Source organism: Carlito syrichta, unplaced genomic scaffold (assembly GCF_000164805.1).
Source record: "Carlito syrichta isolate Samal-C Ts95f unplaced genomic scaffold, Tarsius_syrichta-2.0.1 Scaffold302951, whole genome shotgun sequence".
NCBI lineage: Eukaryota > Metazoa > Chordata > Mammalia > Primates > Tarsiidae > Carlito > Carlito syrichta.
This window is the reverse complement of record NW_007247047.1, coordinates 35,713-42,805: the sequence shown is the minus strand read 5'-3', so window position 1 is coordinate 42,805 and position 7,093 is coordinate 35,713. Positions and strand designations below refer to the sequence as shown.

Here is a 7,093-nt window from a genome sequence, read left to right as displayed (position 1 = left end):
AAAACCAATAAAAAGCAAAACTACATATATATTATTTTAAAACCATATATATATTACCATATAATATATATATTCCAAAAAATACCAATGATACAATGTATTAAAGACAGGAATGAATAAAGAGCATATTAAAGTACATAAACTTATACGAAAAATAATTATTCTGCTAATGTTGCATTTTAGTGCTCAAATGATCAATGTAAAGTATTCCTTTTATTTTCATTTAACATATATGTATACATGCTATCTTTACTTTTAGAATTTTAAATACAATTTGAATCAAGTCATAAAATTAAACCATCTTATTCACAAATTTATATATATACATATTTATATACATATATATATATATATACATATATAATTTTGCATATTTTAACACCCTCTTGAATTTCCAAAAGTGCCCTGTAAGTTATCTGGTCATTCAATTTTTAATCAATGGGATTCTGCTTCCAAAATCCCACCCATTGGTCAGCAAGGTAGAAGGTAGATATTTGATTAAATATCTAATCTGACAAAAATTTAGTCCAATCTGACCATTTAAATGGCCCCTTTAGGCACGACTCTGGGGGAAATATTTTCATTATCAAAGATTATCTCCTTCTCTCTGCTTCTCTCATTAAGGTGATGTTCAGATAACTTACGTAATCTGATAGAAAAAGAATAGGCATCAGGCTTTTCTGGTCTCAGGGGGAATGGCTGCAGGTGGTTTCTTGCCACCTGGTTGCTGGGTATTCCACAGGCCTTCAAAGCTCATGTCTACACAGTGAATTGGCAAACCTTTGATTGCCCCAGTCTTATTCAGCACCTCCAAATATACCAGTTAATATTAGAATGCTATAATACAGACAAAACTTGGTTTAAGTAATTAATATTTTTAACAGACTACAGAAGAAACAAACTAAGATCATCCATGTATATTGTAATTGGGGAGAAAGAGATTAAGGCTTGGATCAAAACAAAAATTAATTGAAAAAAATATTCTGCACCAGAATCAAAGGTGAGGAGTCTGTACACATTGCAAGACAAGTACCCTGCCATCAGGGAGAGATGAAACCACTGCAAAAGGCAGATCCTATTTTTTAGGGTTGGCTTGAGGACAGAAGGCATGGCGATAGATTATGTGACTTCTCAAAGGCCTTTCTAATGATGCAATCAATATTGTTAAGAAAAAAATTGGAGCTTTGGTTCCCTCCCCTACCTTGGGGAGGTGACTTTCTCTCTCTCTCTCTCTCTCTCTCTCTCTCTCTCTCTCTCTCTCTCTCTCTCTCTCTCTCCTGTCTCTCTCACTCTCTCTCTCTCTTTCTCTCCTCTCTCTCTTTCTCTCTCTAATTTACTTTCTAAATAAACTGTGTATGAAAACGTAAAAGAAAAGGTTGTATTCTGGCAACAAGAAGAGAAAGTATTTCTTTTTATGTAAGAGAGAAAAAGCATGGCTGTATGCCTATGGACAAACATTATTTAATACCTCACTCTATTTAATATTATCTCATTTTTTACTGAAATCAATAACCACTTATTTTGCTGACCCTAAGAGTCGAGGTTCTTTGTGTGTTTCTTAAATTTCTCCATTTTTTGGCATCATTGATGATATTTTTAGTAGTTTTTATATGAAACATTTTTCCATTTTGTGGTAAACAGATTTTTTTGTTAAATTGTAGTCTATGTATTCTACTTTAAACATTATGTATATTTTTATTTACACATTTATTCATATTGGGCTGTTATATTTTCAGTTGATTTCATAGGTGGACTTGATACACACTCCTACTACCAGGATCATGTTGAGTTAAAGCCTGTAAAACCTGTAAGTAAAGGTGTGATGATATGGAAAACATTAATCCTTCTAACTTGGCCAAAACTAACCAAACCTGAAGTAATTTGAACCTACTACTACTAATCATTGGTTTAATTTTCCACCCATATTTAAAATACACCTTTCACATGTAACCCAACATCATCATTATTATTCATTTCAAAAAGGATTTGAAATCGATGACATGGTTTATATTTCTAAAATAATATTTTAACTTATTTTCCTTATCAATAGTTGATTGAGAAGTTGAAAACAATGAGATTATTTAGTTCTGCAGAAGTGAAGGTCAAATATGTAGCTTGGGGCAGCATAGCAAAGGAGAAAGGGAAGAGAGCAAAGGGTGAGTTCACGCTCCCCATGTTAGCTCTCGGGGGTCTTCCTCTGCATCTCTGAGACTTGTTCTATCCTCTGTAGTGGGGTTTTGTGGAGGAAGGGATTGATCAAATGGAATAATGTGTGTATGGTATATGTAAACGTGCCTATTATTGCTCCTAGTATTCAACCAAAAAGTCAGGAACAAATTACCTATGTCCCTAGAGAGCATGAACAAAAGTCAACAACAACAAAGCCACCTAAAACTGGATAGATTTCAGTAGAGTCCAAGGAAGGAATCTTGATCCCCTAATTGATAAAATACTAGGAAACATGAAAGTATATATAGTAACTCCATTCCTGGAAAATTCTAGGTAAAAAATAAACACCTGTATAAATTTATAATAGCTATCACATACTAAGCACTTCACATACATTATCTCATTTAATTTTCATGAAAAGTCTATAATGTACTAATTAATATTCCCTCTTTATAGATAAGGAAACTGAAGTTCATGGAGGTTAGGCAACTTTCTCAAAGTCCCACTGTCAGTAAGTTATAAAACTAGGATCTTTCCTGGATACTAAACTGTCACCCAGCCTGATATAAATGACTTGCTCAGATAATCTGCCTCTTCTTTTAGTCCAGTATTCTGTAATTCCATGGTGACAGAGGATATAGCACTGATATAGCAAACACATATGAAAGGCTTCATCTGCTGCCTGTTGATCCTAGTGGTTTCTGCCCAAATCTGCAACCCCTACACCCAGCATCTTTGGGGACTGCAGCTCTGAGAAGCCTACATGGACTCCTCTACTTCCCCAGGTCGAATTAATTTTATTCTGGCAGAATGATCTACAGTAAACATAGCTCACAGGTTACACAAATTAGCACTGTGGCTATTATATGATAGATGTTTAAATAAATTTTGGTTTCTTAAAGCAAATCCAATTTGGAAAAACATTCACCCTACATAACACTCCAGGACCAAGTAGTCACCACTTCATTCCTCATGCTGCTGGGTGTTCATAAATGATATGCTCTAAAAGTTGATATTTGTGGATTCGGGGATCTTGGCAGGGATTGTGACACTAGTAAAGATGACAGTGAGAAAAGAACTAAGACAATGCCTAGTGGTCACTTGGAAGACCCTTATATATTTGTTATGTGATAAGGGGTTGATGAATGGTTTCTTTCATCTTCACTGTGAAAAAATAACTTGGCAGAGAAATTGCAATATGAAAAATGTTGCAATGTAAGAGAAATCTTTCTATTACGGAAGTTTATTAAAAACTGCAATTGATAAATGCTGATAATGGAATCTTCTTTCTGGAATGACTTTTAAAAATGGACATCCACGTACCCATGTAGCTCAAAAGAATGTTTTGTGGCATGGCCCAAGGCAAGTGGCTTCCACTCAATTTCTAAAGTCCCTTCCATCTCTGTGAATCAAGAACACATAAAACATCTTTTTAGGTTATCTAAAGGGCTTTGATGAACTCAGCTACCTGCTCGAAGGGTTTTCTCAGCATCCCTGTTCACTGCTGACCTCGCACCATTTTAGCTGAATGTAGCACAAACTACAGGCTATTGCTTTACAGAAAGAAAGAGAACAACTTTCTGCCCTGACAGATTATGCATATTATTATTTCAGATGAATAGGAACGCCTTTCAACCATGAAAGAAGCAAGAATCTGAGCAAACTAAGCCTGTATTGAAATCATTGTGCATAAAACAATTTAAGAGGTCTGTACCTGTGTTCCCCACCAATATGCAAATATTACCATGTTTATCCAGTCAGCATCTGTCGATCTGCTTGATTTTTTTTAATAAGGCCTTATATTGGATTCCATTGTACCCAGTTCAATGATACCATATCACCACCCAGCAATAGATTTGAGAAAAAGTCAATTTTCACTACTAAATTGTTAGAGAGAGAAGTGAACGTTAAATTTTGACTTTCATTAAACCTCTTTAATCTCCATGGTATACAAAGCCAAGTCTTATGAGGAAGCCACTTAGCATATTCCCAGGCACGCACATGTGAACAGGTAGCTTTCAACTCTACATAGGTAGTTACAAGTCAACAGCCTATTCGCGGGTAATACTACCAGATTGTACAGGAAGCTTTAATTTTCAAGTTTGAGTGTGTCACTGCTTGCAATCACAGTGTGCCTCTTAAGTTGCTACAGTTAAATTGTGTGTGATTGTATATACTGGGGATGGGGTTGTGAATGGGTGAAGGAGTTCACATATGAATTTGGTCTTTCACAATTTGTTTCTTTCCTTTTAGAGTAATGATAACAAGCTTTCAAGGCCCATGATTACATAACTGAGTTTAGTTCAACTTAAAATCACTGATTGATTACCTACAAGGCACATACTAGACACTGTCCTGGGTTCTGAAGACATAAAGATAAATAATACTTGAGCTTTGATCCTCAGCAGCTTCAGATGTAGGAGGAAAGGCCCACATTAAAATAGTAGATACACAACAATGTTCCCCAAGTAAATGCTATGCAGAAGGGAGGATGATTGCTTTTCACTTGGTGAGGAAAGACTTTCCTGGGAAATAATGCCTGAGATGACTTAGAAAGATAGTATGGGAGTTTATCAAAAAGCAGAAACAAGCCGGGCTCGGTGGCTCAGCCTGTAATCCCGCGCCTTTGGGAGACTGAGGTGAGTGGATTGCCTGAGCCCGCAGGTTCGAGACCTGCCTGGGCAGTGAGACCTCATCTCTACAATAAATAAAAAAATCAGCCGGTCGTGGTAGCACTTGCCTGTAATTCCGGCTACTTGGAAGGCTGAGGCGGAAGGATCGCCAGAGCCCAGCAGGTCGAGTCTGCGGTGGCCGGGTGCGGCCACTGCACTCCAGTCTAGGCGACAGAGTGAGACTCCAACTCAAAAAAAAAAAAAAATTAAGTACTTGAGGCCAAGGCAAGAGGATTATCTGAGTTCAGGGGTTTGCAATCAGCCTGGGCAACTTGGTAAGACCTTGTCTCTATAATAAATCAAAAAATTAGCTGGGCATGGCGGTGCGTGCCTATAGTTCCAGCTACTTGAATGGCTGAGGCGCAAGGATCGCCTGAGCCCAGCAGGTTGAGACTGCGGTGGCCGGGAGCGTGAGACTGCGGTGGCCGGGAGCGTGCCACTGCACTCCAGCCTGGGCAACAGAGTGAGACTCCAACTCAAAAAAAATGAAGTCCTTAGGGAGAAAAAAGCAAAAGTAGAAAATAGGTGTCCCCAGCAGGAGGTTGATTTGCTTGGAATAATTCTACAGAGAACAAAGTTGAAGCTCATGACTATCTAATCTGGTGTGTTTACCATGGTTCTCATATAACATGAGCAAATCTATAAGAAAGCAGATGCAGCCAAATGCAGTGACTCACGCCTGTAATCCTAGAAGTTTGGAGGGCCAAAGCAGGAGAATTGCTTGAGTCCAGGAGTTCAAGATCAATCTAGGTAACAAAGTGAGACCTCATCTCTACAAAAATTTTAAAAATTAGCTGGGCATGGTGGCACATGCTTATATTCTCAGCTACTTGAGAGACTCAGGGAGAAAGATCACCTGAGACCAGGAGATTGAGCTGCAGTGAGCCAAGATTGTGTGCATCAGAGTGGGACTTTGACTTAAGGAAGGAAGAAAGGAAGAGGAGAGAGAGAGAGAAAAGAAAGCAGATGCTTAAGCAAAGCAGAAGTTTTGACAGCTCCTGTGAGGATGCCAAGAGATATTTAGCAGCCATTGCTCCGCCATCTAAATGACATAACTCTTAATGCCAAAGGCTAAAGAGATGCTTTCAGTGGTTGCTGTCTGGATCTGGCTTGCAGACATGTGACACATAGGTCAAGGGTAGCTTGTGCTGGGGTCTATCATTTTGCAACAGCTGCCAGGGAGGGGATGTCACTCTCACCATAACTGCAACCTGGGTCTTCACCACAATCTCCTCCATTGTGGCTCCCTCACTGATGGCGCGTCTCATGAGGCAGAGAACAAGGACTGTTCTTATAAGAACACAGAGCCAAGTGGTCAGCGGTGGCATGGATGAGGACACCCACACATTGATTTATAGTGGAGGCAGCAGTGATGCAGAGGGGAGGGGACTAACAAAAACCGATTTTCCCTTCAGGAAGAAAAATAGCATGATATAAACTCAAACAGCTATGAAAGAGATACGGGATCTCAGAGAGCATCATAGTGAACCTAAATTAAATTTTCTCAAAATCATGACTGGTAGATTTCCATCAGAATGGCTAGCAACTGGAAGTGGGAAGATTAAGCCCCATGTAGCAGTAATTCTTCACATAAAAATAATTGGGCCAAGGCATTTTATCCAAGAAAGGCAGCAGCTGGAATTCTAGGACTGAGCTCCACAACAAAGGTAGAGCCAGATCTGATTATGTTAGAGATTTCCATGAGGCAAATGCCTGTAACTGTGTTTAAGAAAAACTTGATGAGAAAAACTGACCCTGAGCTTCCCCCATCACTTTTAGCAAATCTTTTTTCTAAGGCTTCCAAGTGAGAACTTGACTTTTCTTGAGTATCGTGACTTGTCTGATTGCCTTTGCTGGAGGTTAATTTTTCTTCACAAAAATTGCTGTATGTTATGTGGCCACTGCTGATTGAATGGTTGCTCTTGTAACTAAGTACCAGAAGACAGACAAGGGCTAATCCCCATTTCAGGCTGGTGCTGCAGCCAATTCCACAGGTACCTTCACCGCCTGGTCTGTCTTACAATACAAGAACCCAGGAAACCCACCTCTGAAGATCAAGCTGTAGGAGAGATGCAGAGGTGGTGGCATCTGTCTGCTCTTTTCTCTTTCAGTATCCCCACATGTAAGTTGGTGCCAAGCCATTTTGCATTTTATAGCATTTAGATTAAGCATTACCCAGTAGAAAAGAAATCAGGGGTATGTGTGTATGTGTAGGAGTTGGAGGGGAGGAATGACGTGTGCTCTTTTTTTTT

General features: G+C 38.9%; 1 long non-coding RNA gene across 1 annotated transcript in view; it reads left to right on the top strand.

Moving 5' to 3' along the window:
- The first annotated feature begins 1,755 nt into the window (after positions 1 to 1,755).
- The window catches only part of LOC103259680, an 11,550-nt gene continuing 6,212 nt past the window's right edge, over positions 1,756 to 7,093 (top strand). The window contains exon 1 of the long non-coding RNA XR_504245.1: positions 1,756 to 1,807. This is a non-coding gene — a long non-coding RNA (uncharacterized LOC103259680). The remainder of the gene's footprint in view (positions 1,808 to 7,093) is intronic.